A 14,624-nucleotide genomic window follows, 5' to 3' on the forward strand; every position below is an offset into this window, starting at 1 on the left:
GGTATCAGGGTCCACAGTTATGATGTCAGTTTCAGCTTTTACTGGAGTGGTCTCTGAAGTCCTCCATACTTTGCTCTTCTTCTTTCTTATGGTTAAGGAGCTTTCCTTGAAGAAAAACAGTGCCTGCCTAGATGTATAAGCAGAGCACAAGGGCAACAGAAAGGTATGTCCTTACCTTGGGGAAAAAGCAAGGCTCAAAAAACCCCAAGGAACTGGTAATCTTGGTAGTATAGCAGAAGAGGTATTCCAAGACGCTCCTTAGTAGGATGTTAACAGTAAGGCTCCAAGGATAAGTGATAAGAGGGCGTTATGGATGGGATTCAGGAAAGAAATATACTCCAAGACGGAGCGAGTCTTCCACTGAACAGAAAACAAATGGATCCAAAAAGAAGGTGCTCCTTAAGATCGGAGCAATGAACAGACAAGGAGGACAAGGAGGACAAGCAGGCGTTGATGCAGAGGCACAGAGGAGACAGGCGAGAAGCAAAAGCAGACGTTGGTGAGGAGGCACAAGGGAGACAGGCAAACAGAAAAGGCAGACGGTGATGCGGAAGCACAAGGGAGACAGGCGAGTCAGCAAGAATCAATTAGGTAGGCAGAAGACAGAAGAATAACAGCGGCAAATGGAACAAAGAAAGTGGGCAGAAGGCAAAAAGGAATCTAAGCGCTTAAGCGTAGGAGGAAATACACTAGCGTCTTACCCGTGTGAAAGAGGGTTGCAACGCGTCGGAACTCCACAGGTTCTCAATGTAAATATAAGCGCGGACAACGTTAGTACAACTAAACCTGCACATCACGTTGCATCTATCATGTAATGGGGTGGTCAGCTGTCACCAATTCCACCTCCTTCAAGTGGAATACTGCTGCGCTGTAATAGCAGGTGGTTCACTGCTCGTGGAAAGAGGACAACTGGAACTGTGCACTCTGAAAGGGAACGATGCAAGAGTGCAGCGCTTAATAGGGCGCAGGTGGAGCCAACAAATTGAAGCAGACGGAGGCGAAGAAATGCTAAATGCAACCGGTAAATCCAGGGAAAACAATTGGGTTATTGGGTTACCTGCAAGCGTATGCCCTCTGTAGGAGTAAGACAGAGAAAAGGGCACTGAAGCGAGGGGAGGCATGAAACAACCAGTAAGCCCAAAGAATACAAGTGGGTTTGCGGGTTGTTTAACAAAGTGTGTTGCTTCACAATAACGCATAGAGAGACCAAAAGGGACCCCATTAAAGAAGTGAAAGTAATTATAGAACAGACTATGAACGGATTATTGAATCCCGACCTTAAAGGAGAAAGCAAATTAAAGTTGGCAGTATTCTGTCAGCAGTTTAGGTGTTCTAGTGCTGTCTGCAAAAAGGGGGGGGCATACAGCATTTCTCCGAAATGATTAATCACCTCCTCCTGGTAGTCATCCCCCCCCACATGATCCTCCCTCATAATACCACCCCCAGGGCCAGGATCAGTAGCGGCTGCCGTCCCCTGTCCATGTGGGGGCATCTCATCACCAGGGAATCAGTGATGATTCTGCAGAATTCATCATAGATGTTTGTGATGAAGGTACAACATGAGAATTGCTTCCAGGCATGATTCTATGTGACAGCTGTCAGTGAGGACACTCTGTTGGATTATGCAGCGGCAGAGGCGCTACAGATTGTAAATCATGCATTTGGGGTGTATGTGGAGGACATACAGTCATTGGCGGAGAGAGTTAGTGCAGTGTTCACAGGAATGGGATGAATGAAAGGAGAACCCATTCAGCTTCACACAGACAAAACTGTTCAACCGGAGGCCCTGAAACACAGGAGGTTTCCTTTCATTTCAGGAGTAAAGTTGAAGAGGCAATCGAGAAGCTGTTCTATCTAAATATTAGAGAACGTGTGGAGATCCCCACATCCTAGATGTCTCCAATTGTCGTGGCATGCAAGCCATAGCAATCAGACTCTGTGAGGATTTGTGTAGACCTGCTCTGTCCCAATAAGGAAATCAGGCACACCACACCGACGATTGATTACCTTGTTTTGGATCTGCAAGGGGTAGCGTTCTTTTCAAAGTTGGACTTGCGGGCTGGGTACCATCAGTTGGTTCTGCAACCAGATTCTAGATACATAACAATTTTTCCAACATAGACAGGACTGAACAGGTATAAGCGGCTAAGCTTTGGTGTGTCGCCGTTGGCAGAGGTGTTTCAGAACATAATTAGAGGTGCCCTGGTGGACATACAAGGGGCCATTAATATCAGTGACGACATACTAGATGACATGCCAGAGTGGAGGTGGAATATCTAGAACGATTGGAAAAGGTACTGGAGAGGATCCAACAACTGGTACTGTCGTTGCACAGGGAGAAATGTGTATTTCTTCCGAAAAGATTTGAATTATTTGGCGATATCTTTCAGGAAAATGGCATTTCCCCCGGATTACAAAAAGGTGGCTGACATTCAAACTGCCCAGGCCTTGGTGAACGTGTCAGATGTAAGACGTTTCTTGGGCATGGATACTTACTGCAGGCGTTTCATTAAGAATCATTCAACACTCCCTGAGTCGTTAAGAAACCTAGCCAAGAAAGAGTCGCCGTGGCAGTGCACTCCGCTGGAGAACGCATTCCTGGAGATTAATGAAGTCCAGACAGCTGAGAGCACTGTGGTGTTTTTTCAACCCAATCCGCAGATCTGAACTGGTGGTGGAAGCCAGCCCTTTTGGTTTGAGGGCGGTGTTATTGCAAGCAGGGGATGGAGGAAGTGTACAGCATGTACCATATGCAAGCAGGGCGCTCTCTGCCACGGAGCAGAGATACTCACAGATAGAGCGTGAGGGTCTGGTGGTGCTATGGGGCTGCCACCACTATCACCACTTTATTTATGGCAAGCTCATTTCGGTGATAATGGACCACAAGTTTCTTCTACCCATTATATCAGGGTCGTCGAGGTGTTTTGTGCGAGAATTGAAAAATGGCTCTTGAAGCTGCACGAGTAGGAACTGATGCCACAAGAGCAAACTGGAGATAGCAAAACCGCACACTATCTATCCGGACGTTCTTCCCCACGTAGTCCCGATTCAGTGAGGGTGACATGGGATTTCACCCATAATGCCCCTGCAAGGTAGAAGGAGCTGCTTTTGTTTGTTGTTTTTATTTGCTTATAAAGCACACCGAACCCGAGGGTATCTGGGCGCTTTACTTGAGGAACAGCATGGTTACAGAGTACATACAATAAGAATTACATTAATGAACAAGATAATAACAAGAAAATATACAAGAAATACAATATTGACAAAGGTAATATACAGGAATGTACAGGAGAGCTACAGGAGTAATTGCAGTGGTGAGGAATAGCATGTGAGTTACCATTTCATGACAGAATTCCCCTCATATAAGAAAACCAGCATTAGCTTGACAAGGCCTAGTAGACGGTGGTGCTAGAATGTATTGCCTTTAAGCGAGTAAGCAAGTAATGTGCTATCCGCTTAAAGGGCACTCTATGCTGCAATATAACATATTTAGAAATAACAACATAGTGCTTCACAGCAGAAATGTACTCCACCCCCTTTAATTCTCAACGAGGCCCCAAGTGGCCTGTATTAGCCACAGATTGCAAAGCACCTACATTGCAGGAAGTGTGATTTTGTGTTGACTTTCATGTAACCATTTACTATAGCAAAGCGCTTAGCAGGCTTAAACAGCTTATACACTCATACATGCATGCATGCAAAAGTGCTCACATATAACATGTTTAAGCAGATCAGTGCACGATCCCCATATGGTTACATACAGAACCAGTAAGCCGTGAATCAAATCCATATGAAGGGGGAAACGGCAGTCTGCCGTAGAGGAAGGGCACAGACAAGGAGTCCTTGAATTTGGTCCCACATTGATCTATCTGCGAGATGCTTTTTGAGCGACTGATTACATGGTCAGATGCTTTAGAGCACCTTGCAGAGAACTGATGTCCTCGCTATTCTCTAAGGGCTGAGATTTTAGACACTTACCAGAGGGGATGTGCTTCCCAATTTGTTTACCTACATCATACAGATGGGGGAAGGAACTAACGTCCATGTCACACAGTTTAGAATTAGAAGCTGAGGCTATGCCCACCGGATGGCAACTGGTTTGCTGTTAAGGGACTTTCCAAACAGACCCCCATGTATGCCATGAAGGCCCTCACACAAAGGACTGGCTGGCGTGCGGTGATGGTGTAATGCTGAGATGCTGTCAGTTCATGCAGGGGGTGTTTTGCTTTAAAAGGCACCTTAGAGTATTGCTATAGGGTTTGCTTGACTGAACAAGGTGTATCTAATTCTGGTCTATGCATTTATCAGAGGGTCTTTTATTTTAGGATTGATGCAGGGTATTTGTGTTTTGCATATACATATTTACAATTATTGTTTGACCATTGTTTTATTGATGTATGTTTTTGGCTTGATTTGGAAACCATAGAGTAGGGTTGTATGGTATTATTCTTGAATTGAGACTTAAGTTGAACAGTGTATTGTTTGGTTGGAAAGGTGCTTTGTGTCTATGTAACTAGAAATATGATTTGAGCCCATGTTTATTTGGACTGTGTGACAATTCACACGGTGTTGTCACTTCTCCCCGGGAGGGGGGTACGCCCTTTTCCATGAGGGTCAGTCTGGACAAGGGGATCAATTTGTCCGAGAATCCTATACAACAGCAAGATGGATGGAAGCAAAGGCAGCAGTTTCAAAGAAGGAAACAGATCATGGCGCAAAAGGATCCTGCAGAATAAAGTGAAGTTAGAACCCAGATGCCTTTGGGCCTTGGTTTTCAGACTTTATAAATTTAAATACAATACAATCCAAGAGCAGGAATGTGATGAAGATGCTGATAAAGAGGGATTCTTAATTTGAAGTGCACTGAACGTTGGAAGAAAGAGGAAAGGACAACCAAGATGCAGTGTTCGCATCAGTGACGAGGACACCCTGGTACTCATCGATACAGGATTATCAGTAATTGTGATGGCCGCGTCCCAGACCTCTGCCATTGATTCACACACGGGGGCGCATCTTCACATTTGGGGGCACAAAACCCATTCCCCGAGATGCTATGTGTGAGGTGTCAGAAATGAGAGGCAGACACAAAGTAGTTGAGCACGGCTACTGGCCGAACGGCTGGATGGATTTTCACCAAATTTGCGGCAGGAGTGGGGGCTTGGGTCAGAAAACATGTGTTTGTTTGTTTGGTGGAAATCCGACTAGTACTTTTGTTGCAAAGAACTGAAATGCATGTCCCAAAAAATGTGTGATATCTGGGTCGGCTACGCGGACCCATTTCCCTGTTCGCTCCGCGGACAGAAGTGTCATTGGCTCGCGGTATGGCGTGCTGTCAGAGAAGTTTGGACACTGCCGGTGGTTGGCTGGAGGGCAGCGTGCAGTGCGTCAAAATTGGAAAAGCCGCCATGGTGTATTGGAGGACAGTGCGGTGGCGGAAGGGTCTGGAAAATTTACCGACTGCAATGTGTTGGCGGCATTTAGGGAGGGAACGGGTGGGGGAGTGAGAAGTGGTTCATGTGACATATGTACATAGGTGGAAGAAGATGGAGGAGTGCCTGCAGTATTTGCGCGTATTTCATCAATTTGCGGGTACCTAGACAGGCAAGTACTTTGTGTGGTGATTGGAGGAAGCTGTCGTAACGGCCCCATACCTTCTGCCGTGACCTGTTTGCAGCAACCTCTTTTTGTGGTGAGTGGTGGCAGATCAATTACAGAAGGGGAGTGAATTGCACATGACATAGGTTGGGTGGGAGTGCAGGTGGCTGTGCGCTGCTGATGGAATGCGGTAGTTGGGCATATGGTGGCATGCATAGGTGAATGAAGTTGCAGTGCGTCTGTGGAAGGATTACTCTATTGGGTGCATGGCCATGTACTCAAGAGTGTAGGGCTGCAACATACCCACCGCAGGAATGCATGTTTGACTCTGCATCCAGTAGAGGGTGGTGCTTGCATAGTGTGGTGTGTGCAGATTGGTTGCAGTAGGGCCAGTGTTGCGAACAGAATGTGGGTAGGTTGGCAGTGACACAGTACTTTGTGAATGGAAGTGGGCCCACCCATAGTATCTCAATGAAAGTGCACAGGGGTGCAGGAGAGAGTGTTTTGTTTGTACATTATGTGAACTGTTGCAATTTGTTGCTGCATAGCTCCATGGCGGTGCACAGGTTGGGTAGGAGTGCTGGTGGCAGTGGTGTGTATGAGTATTGTCGTAGTTGGTGACATGGTGACATGCATGGTGGCATTACTTTGCTGTGGGTGTGTTCAAGGCCTAGACTATTGGGTGCATGACCGAAGGCCGTAGTGTCATGACACCCACACGACCCACACGTATAATCCAGACCACCCCGCCTGATACCTGCTCCAGACGTGCCACGCGGATTCGCATCTCCAGAATCCACCATGCGCGGAGTTCCGCGCTGGGAAAACATCAATCAGGCTCCTGGCGATTGTAGCCCCGATGGCGATGGGGTGCATCACGAAACGCCGGCACCACTTCCTGGTCACGTGCCATCCGATACGGTCACGTGATACTAGGAGATTTCGCCCAACGAATCCCGTTGCCGCTTCCTGCTCCTCTGTATCACGTGACACGCCATGCCGCCCATGTGACCTGATGGAGATGCAGTCACATGATCTATTCTCCGGCATAAAGGAACACTGATCACGGACTACTCTGCTTATCAGCTGTTCAACAGTGTTCGAGTGGCGTTTCGTTTTGCTTGGATCCCGTTCTTCTGGCTATTAGACCTTGAGTTTCTGGAATTGGACTGCTTTCGTTTTTTCCCTGGATTTGTTGCTTGGAACTCTGTTTTCTTGGATTTTTGACCTTGTGCTTCGTGTTACTGGACTGCCTTCGCTTGTACCTCGGAATTGGTGTTTTGGAACTTTTTCTCCTCAGGATTTTGGATCTTTGGCTGACGGACTTAGGACTGCCTCTGGATACCGTTCTGCTTTTGTGGACTCTGTCCTTTGAACGCTGAGCACTACTTCAGGTGCTTCCATCAAGGGGAACCAGGTTACCCGTCCTCCTCTGGGTGTTCTATTATTCTCCACCACCTGGGGACTACCCGCTTCCTCCTCACACTGCAACATTGGTAGGTGCTGTTCTTACTTCCTTCCTACTATTGCCCTTTGTGATTATTGACCTTGTATTCACGATTTCCTAACCTGCTTCCCTTGCAGCTACCTGGTACCCGCGCTCCTGCCTCTTGTGCACCTGTGGTCTCAATAACTGGTTAGGGAGCATTCTTTGATTTCTCCCTGACCGGTGCTTGGGGACGGAGGTGTCCATAGACATCGCAGTAATCTCGGCGTGAAAAACTGAGAAGCCTTTCTGCCTTGACTATGGATACCGCCGCCAGGGATCAGGTGGCTGCTTTGGTTCAAGCCATCACAGTTCTTAGAGCAGACATGTCAGCCGCCACAGCCGCCATCCATCAGCGGCTGGAGACGAAACAGAGCGAACGTCATGCGCTTTCCCCTGACCCTGAGTTTGGGGATGCCCCCCCAGGGGCCCCACCTGTTCCTGCTCCAAACCCTACGCCTGTTTATGTCCCGACTCCTTTTCCCTTGGCCCCTCCCAAGAAGTTTCAGGGCGATCCCCGGAAGTTCCGAACCTTCATAAATCAATGTAAGCTCCACTTCCTGTGTCGCCTACAGGCCTTTCCAGACTCCACTACGAAGGCAGCATTTACACTTTCACACTTGGGGGGAATAGCTGCCGCCTGGGCCAACCCATTACTCGAGACCAATAGTCCTGTGCTATATGATTTTGACCTATTGATCATGGAAATGACCAGGGTTTTTGATACCAGGCATAAAGCACAGGTTTGGGACGTAGAACTGCTTGAATTGAGCCAGTTTAAGACAACACTGGTCGACTATATTATCTGTTTCAACCAGTTGTCGGTAGAGACAGCATGGCCAGAAAACAAAAAGGCTGTGGTGTTTTATCATGGTCTCAATGATGCTATGAAAGATGCATTAGCTGTACTACCATCCTTGTCAGACCAATACCCCGAACTTGTGGATTTAGCCCTTCAAGTGGATGCCCGAAGCGCCGAGAGAAGACACGAGACCGGGAAGTCCGTGCCCTTCTCAGCCAGCCTGCCAACCAACAATACTCAGGGCGAACCCATGCAAACAGGTGGTATTCGCAGTCCTATTACAGCCTCAGAAAGAGAGTGACATAGGTCCTCCAATGCATGTTTCTATTGCGGCCTGAATGGCCACTATGTCAGAGAATGCCCCCGACGCCCCAAACCTAAATCATCGGTTTTTCAGAGAGCCCGTCCCTAAATGAGGGGGATCGGACGGGTTCACCTTCTCTCCCCTCCTCGGAAACAATCTCAGGACTCATCGGTCCCTTGCATATTCAGGCCCTTCTGATTTCAGTAGACAGCACTCATCACCAAGTACGCTTAGTCATCGACTCTGGGGCTACGGGTAACTATGTAGACATAACATTGGCCGCTTCTCTCAATCTTCCTCTATTAAACAAGCAGCGACCGGAACCTGTGCAAGCTGTTGATGGGTCTTCACTCATATCAGGTCCAATAAAACAACAAACCGCACCTTTGACTCTAGTCATACAGGAAACACATAGAGAAACCCTTTCATTTGACCTGATTACTACCCCACAATTCGGGCTTATACTGGGTCTCCCATGGCTACAAACTCATAATCCTGTCATTGACTGGGCACATGGTAAATTGTTTTTTGAGTCCGACTATTGCCAAAATCACTGCCTGGTGACCACTGATCCGGTGACCTCTCCTTCGCAGGTATTAGGTGCATTGGCCCATCTCCAGCTCAATGACGAGCAGGCCATGGATTGCGAACCTCAAGGCCACGTTGTGGGGGCTACTGTTTCTGGTATTCCTATAGAGTACCAGGATTATCTTGACGTCTTTGATAAAAAACGAGCTGAACATCTCCCACCACACCGGTTGTATGACTGCCCCATCAACCTCATTCCAGATACTGTCATACCTGGTGGTCGAATATATTCCCTATCCCCTACGGAAGACCAGGCCCTGAAACAATACCTTCATACAGCCCTGAGGATCGGGCACATTCGCCCATCCCTGTCTCCTGCTGCGAGTCCCATTTTTTTTGTGCCCAAAAGGGAAGGAGACTTACGCCTGTGTGTGGACTATCGTCGCCTTAACCAAATCACTATAAAGAATCGGTACCCGATTCCTTTTATTACTCCACTCCTGGACAACCTGACTCATGCAGTTATTTTTTCCAAGCTTGATCTCAGGGGTGCCTACAATATGGTACGAATAAAACAAGGGGATGAATGGAAAACGGCCTTTTGTACCAGACATGGACTGTTTGAATACACCGTCATGCCCTTTGGTCTCTGTAATGCCCCCGCGACGTTTCAGGGATTCATGAATGACATATTTCATGATATTATGGATGCATATGTTATAGTATATCTGGATGATATCCTAATCTATTCTTCATCCCACACAACTCATGTATCCCATGTCAAAGAAGTACTCCACAGGCTCAGAACCAATGCCCTGTTTGCTAAACCCGAGAAATGTTTGTTTCATGTCACAGAGGTGGAATTCTTAGGGTTCCACATTACTTCCAAGGGTCTCTCCATGACTTCAGCTAAAGTCGATGCTGTTCTGAAGTGGCCAGTACAGTCAAAGCCTTACAATCATTTCTTGGGTTTGCAAACTTTTATAGGAGATTCATTGCAGGATTTTCCTCCATCGCAGCCCCCCTGACTAGCCTTACTAGTCCACGGGAACCCTACATATGGACTCCATTACAAGACAAGGCATTCGAGACACTGAAAGCTGCCTTTACGTCTGCCCCTACCTTGCAGCACCCAAAGCCTGACCTACCTTTTGTGGTGGAAGCAGACGCTTCCTCTTTCACTTTGGGACCAGTCCTGTCCCAGAATTGTCCTGCCACGGGATTGCTGCACCCTGTTGCTTATCACTCACGTAAATTCACTGCTACGGAACAACACTATACTGTCACCGAAAAGGAGCTTTTAGCAGTCAAGGATGCATTCCAGGTATGGAGACACCATTTATTAGGGGCCAAACACCAGATCACAGTGTATTCTGACCACCGTAATTTACAGGACCTAGCGACCCTTAAATGTGTAAACAGTCGGCAAGTCCGCTGGCATTTGTTCTTCTCTTCCTTCAATTTCATTATACGGCACCGTTCCGGTACAGGTCACGGCAAGGCGAATGCCTTGTCACGTCTGCCGGGTGGTGTATCCCTTCCTGTTTTTCCTGAGACTCTGCTTGACAAACATGTGATCTGTCTTTGTACCCCTCCTGTCGACCTCCTTGAATCCATCCGCCAGTGGGTACTCCTTCATGACCATGATACCAACGAATGGGACTTAACGTTTCATGAAGGATTACCTTTCATGCAGGACAGGTTATACCTTCCCATCCAGGACACCCGTATTCAGGCACTTGAGTGGTCACACGATGCTCCAATTAACGGACATTCTGGGCAGAAAAGATCTCTTGCATTGTTGCACAGATGGTGTTGGTGGCCTACCATGCGCAGAGATGTAATCACCTATGTCTCGAACTGTTCCGTCTGTGCACAAGGTAAAAACAGGAAGGGACGCCCCTTAGGACTTCTACAACCTTTACCCATACCTCCCTGTCCCTGGCATACGGTTACCATGGATTTCATCACTGACTTACCGAAAGTCCAAGGCCATGATACAATATGGGTGGTGGTAGACACATTCACCAAGATGGCACAGTTCATTCCTTGCACCGGTATCCCTACCGCCCGACACTAGCCAGGTTGTTTTTTCGATCCATTTTTTGTCTTTTTGCGTTGCCCTCTGTTATAGTATCTGATAGAGGTTAGCAATTCACCTCCCGATTCTGGCGCACCCTCACCAGTCTTTTGGGCATAGATGGCCAAACACTCATCCTCTTATCACCCCGAAACTGATGGCCAAACAGAGCGCGTTAATCAAACATTGGAGCAGTATCCTCGCTGTCTCTCTTTGCAGCATCAATACACCTGGTACCAAGTACTACACTTAGCGGAGTTTGCATACAATAACGCACCTCATATTGCCACTGGCTTCTCCCCGTTTTACTCCATGTATGGCCAACATCCCCGGGTTTTACCCATACCTGATTTTTTCATGGCTCTTGCTCCGGTCGCGGCCTCTTGTCTCATGGACTTGGAAGACGTGCATGCACAGACCCTCACTCACCTGAGAGAAGCACAGGCCACTATGTGCTCCGCTGCCAATAAGAAGCGTGCAGATGCCCCTAAGTATTCGGTTGGTGACAAGGTCTGGTTGTCCTCTAGATATTTGGGTTGTCGTAAACTCCTTCCTCGTTTTGTAGGCCCTTATCGTGTCACCAGGGTCATCAATCAGGTGGCCTTCCGCTTGTCTTTGCCCCCTTCATGGCGCATCCACCCGGTATTCCACACCTCCCTGTTGAAGCCCTGCCTTCCTCATACCAGACCGCTTCTGCCACCTTCTCCACTCGTCCAGGGTTCCTCTACCGAATATGAAGTGAAGAATATCCTGGGCTCACGCCTCCAAAAAGGGGTTTTGTATTACCTGGTGGATTGGCTCGCTTTTGGTCCTGAGGAACGATCTTGGGAACCCGCCTCTAATGTACATTAATGCCCCTCCTAGTTGCTAGGTTTCATCGGGATCATCCATCTTGCCCACGCGGTCGTGGGCCCTTGGGGGGGGTTCTGTCATGACACCCACACGACCCACACGTACAATCCAGACCACCCCGCCTGATACCTGCTCCAGACGTTCCACGCGGATTCGCATCTCCAGAATCCACCACGCGCGGAGTTCCGCGCTGGGAAAACATCAATCAGGCTCCTGGCGATTGTGGCCCCGATGGCGATGCGGTGCATCACGAAACCCCGGCACCACTTCCTGGTCACGTGCCATCCGATATCGGTCACGTGATACTAGGAGATTTCGCCCAACGAATCCCGTTGCCGCTTCCTGCTCCTCTGTATCACGTGACACGCCATGCCGCCCATGTGACCTGATGGAGATGCAGTCACATGATCTGGTCTCTGGCATAAAGGAACACTGATCACGGACTACTCTGCTTCTCAGCTGTTCAACAGTGTTCGAGTGGCGTTTCGTTTTGCTTGGATCCCGTTCTTCTGGCTATTAGACCTTGAGTTTCTGGAATTGTACTGCTTTCGTTTTTTCCCTTGGATTTGTTGCTTGGAACTCTGTTTTCTTGGATTTTTTGACGTTGTGCTTCATGTTACTTGACTGCCTTCGCTTGTACCTCGGAATTGGTGTTTTGGAACTTTTGCTCCTCAGGATTTTGGATCTTTGGCTCACAGACTTAGGACTGCCTCTGGATACCGTTCTGCTTTTGTGGACTCTGTCCTTTGAACGCTGAGCACTACTCCAGGTGCTTCCATCAAGGGGAACCAGGTTACCCGTCCTCCTCTGGGTGTTCTATTATTCTCCACCACATGGGGACTACCCGCTTCCTCCTCACACTGCAACATTGGTAGGTGCTGTTCTTACTTCATTCCTACTATTGCCCTTTGTGATTATTGACCTTGTATTCACAATTTCCTAGCCTGCTTCCCTTGCAGCTACCTGGGACCCGCACTCCTGCCTCTTGTGCACCTGTGGTCTCAATAACTGGTTAGGGAGCATTCTTTGATTTCTCCCTTACCAGTGCTTGGGGACGGAGGTGTCTATAGACATCGCAGTAATCTCGGCGTGACACGTAGGCCGTAGGCCATGCACTCAAGAGCCTAGGACTTGAGGACACCCACTGCAGTAATGCATGTTTGACTCTGCATCAGTTAGAGGGTGGTGACATGTAAGGAATGGTTGTGGAGCATATTTCAGACGTCATAGGCCAGTGTTGCAAACATATTGTGGGTAGGTTGGCAGTGGCAAATACTTTGTTAATGGAAGTGGGTACGCCCATAGTATGTGATTGAAAGTGCACAAGGGTGCAGGAGAGAGTGTTTTGTTTGTACATTATGGTAACAGTTGCAATTTGTTGCTGGATAGCTCCATGGCAGTGCACTGGTTGGGTAGGAGTGCTGGTCCCAGTGGTGCGTCGGTGCATAGTGGCAGTTGGTGACATGCTGACATGCATGGTTGCATTACAGTGCAGGGAATGAGTGCAAGGAGCACACCCACTGAAGCAATGCAGTTTTGACAGTGCATCAGGCACAGGGTGGTGATCTTTGGAGAATGGGTGTGGAGCGCATTGTCGATGTGCTACAGCACCACAAGTGAGTTGCAAAGCGTGTATTGTGCGTTCCATGGTTGTGGTGATAGTTGCAACATGCTACAGTATTTGGTGTGCAGCAGGAGATGGTGCAGTGAGAAGTTGTGTAGTGTGGCCACAGGGTGCAGTGTGTACGTAATGTGAGTATGGAAGAGGGTATGGTTGAAGTGCAGCTTGTATGTGGATGGTTACTCTGCTGTGTGCAGATTTATTGAAGTAGACCCAATGTTGTGAAGCTGTTGTGTATCGATTGCCAGTGACACAATACTTTGTGAATGGCAGTGCGTTGTGGTGGTGCAGGCTGTGGTATGTGTGTGGATTCTGCTAAGCGTGACCCATTTTCGTGAATGGGAGTTTTACGGTGTGAGGGGGTTGGGTAGAAGTGCTACTTCGTATGTTACGTTTGTGCATAATGTTAGGTGCCCACATGGTCACTTGCTTGGATGTATAGTGTTGTGGTGGGTGTGGAAAGGGATGCACTGTTGTGAACATAGCCAAAGCTGTGCTGGGTGCGTCTTAGGAACTTTGTGGATGCTGAAATCGTGGATTCTTTAACAGCAGTTTCTGGTGGAGGGGCTTTTCAATCAACCTGAACGTGCACTGTTTAAAGGTAAATATGGAGTGGTGTACAGAAATGACAGTGTGCAATGCAGAGGTTTGGTATGTGATTGCTGCATGCGTGTTTGAAAATGTGACAGCACTCAATGGGGGAGTGCTGCAACAATGACCATGCAAAGGGAGAAGTATTGTGTGTGCTTTTCTGGGCTGTGGCCCTCACTGAAGATGGGAAAGCGCACGTGCCACATCCTGCCATTATGAGCAGGGTGGAAATGAAAAAGGAATTGTGGGAAATAGGCAATTAGGTGTTTAGGGTGTGGTTCAAAGAAAGGGATGGTACCATTTCATCCCAATACTGTGTTGTGAGGGTGGTCGAGATGGAGAGACGCACAGTGCTTATTGTCGGTGATACCTTTGTGCGCCATCTGCACAGGTGTTGTGTGGAAAGAGGCGTTGCTGGTAATTTTGGGTTGGAAGGAGTGGACGCTTTCAGGGCCTGTCAGGGTGACTGCAGTTTCGGCGGGATGGTTCGCCTTTGCAGATATGTGGCGTCTGACACGAACATTGACTTTGTCGTGGTGCACTATGGAAGTCTACATTTGGGTTACATGTCGTGTGGACGATTAATCCGTCCCCTGAAGAGGTTGCTGACTGCAGTGATGCAGATTTTTCCTACTGCCAAGGTCGTTTTCTCATGCATAACACCAAGAGGAGTATGGGTCCATGACAGTGTAATTTGTCGCCAGCCAGTGGTCGGAAAGTTTGCTATAAACAGATTTATGCGTGATTTTATGCAGACTGCTGGCA

Source organism: Ambystoma mexicanum, chromosome 6q (genome assembly GCF_040938575.1).
Source record: "Ambystoma mexicanum isolate Mex_15411 chromosome 6q, UKY_AmexF1_1, whole genome shotgun sequence".
NCBI classification, from domain to species: Eukaryota; Metazoa; Chordata; class Amphibia; order Caudata; family Ambystomatidae; genus Ambystoma; species Ambystoma mexicanum.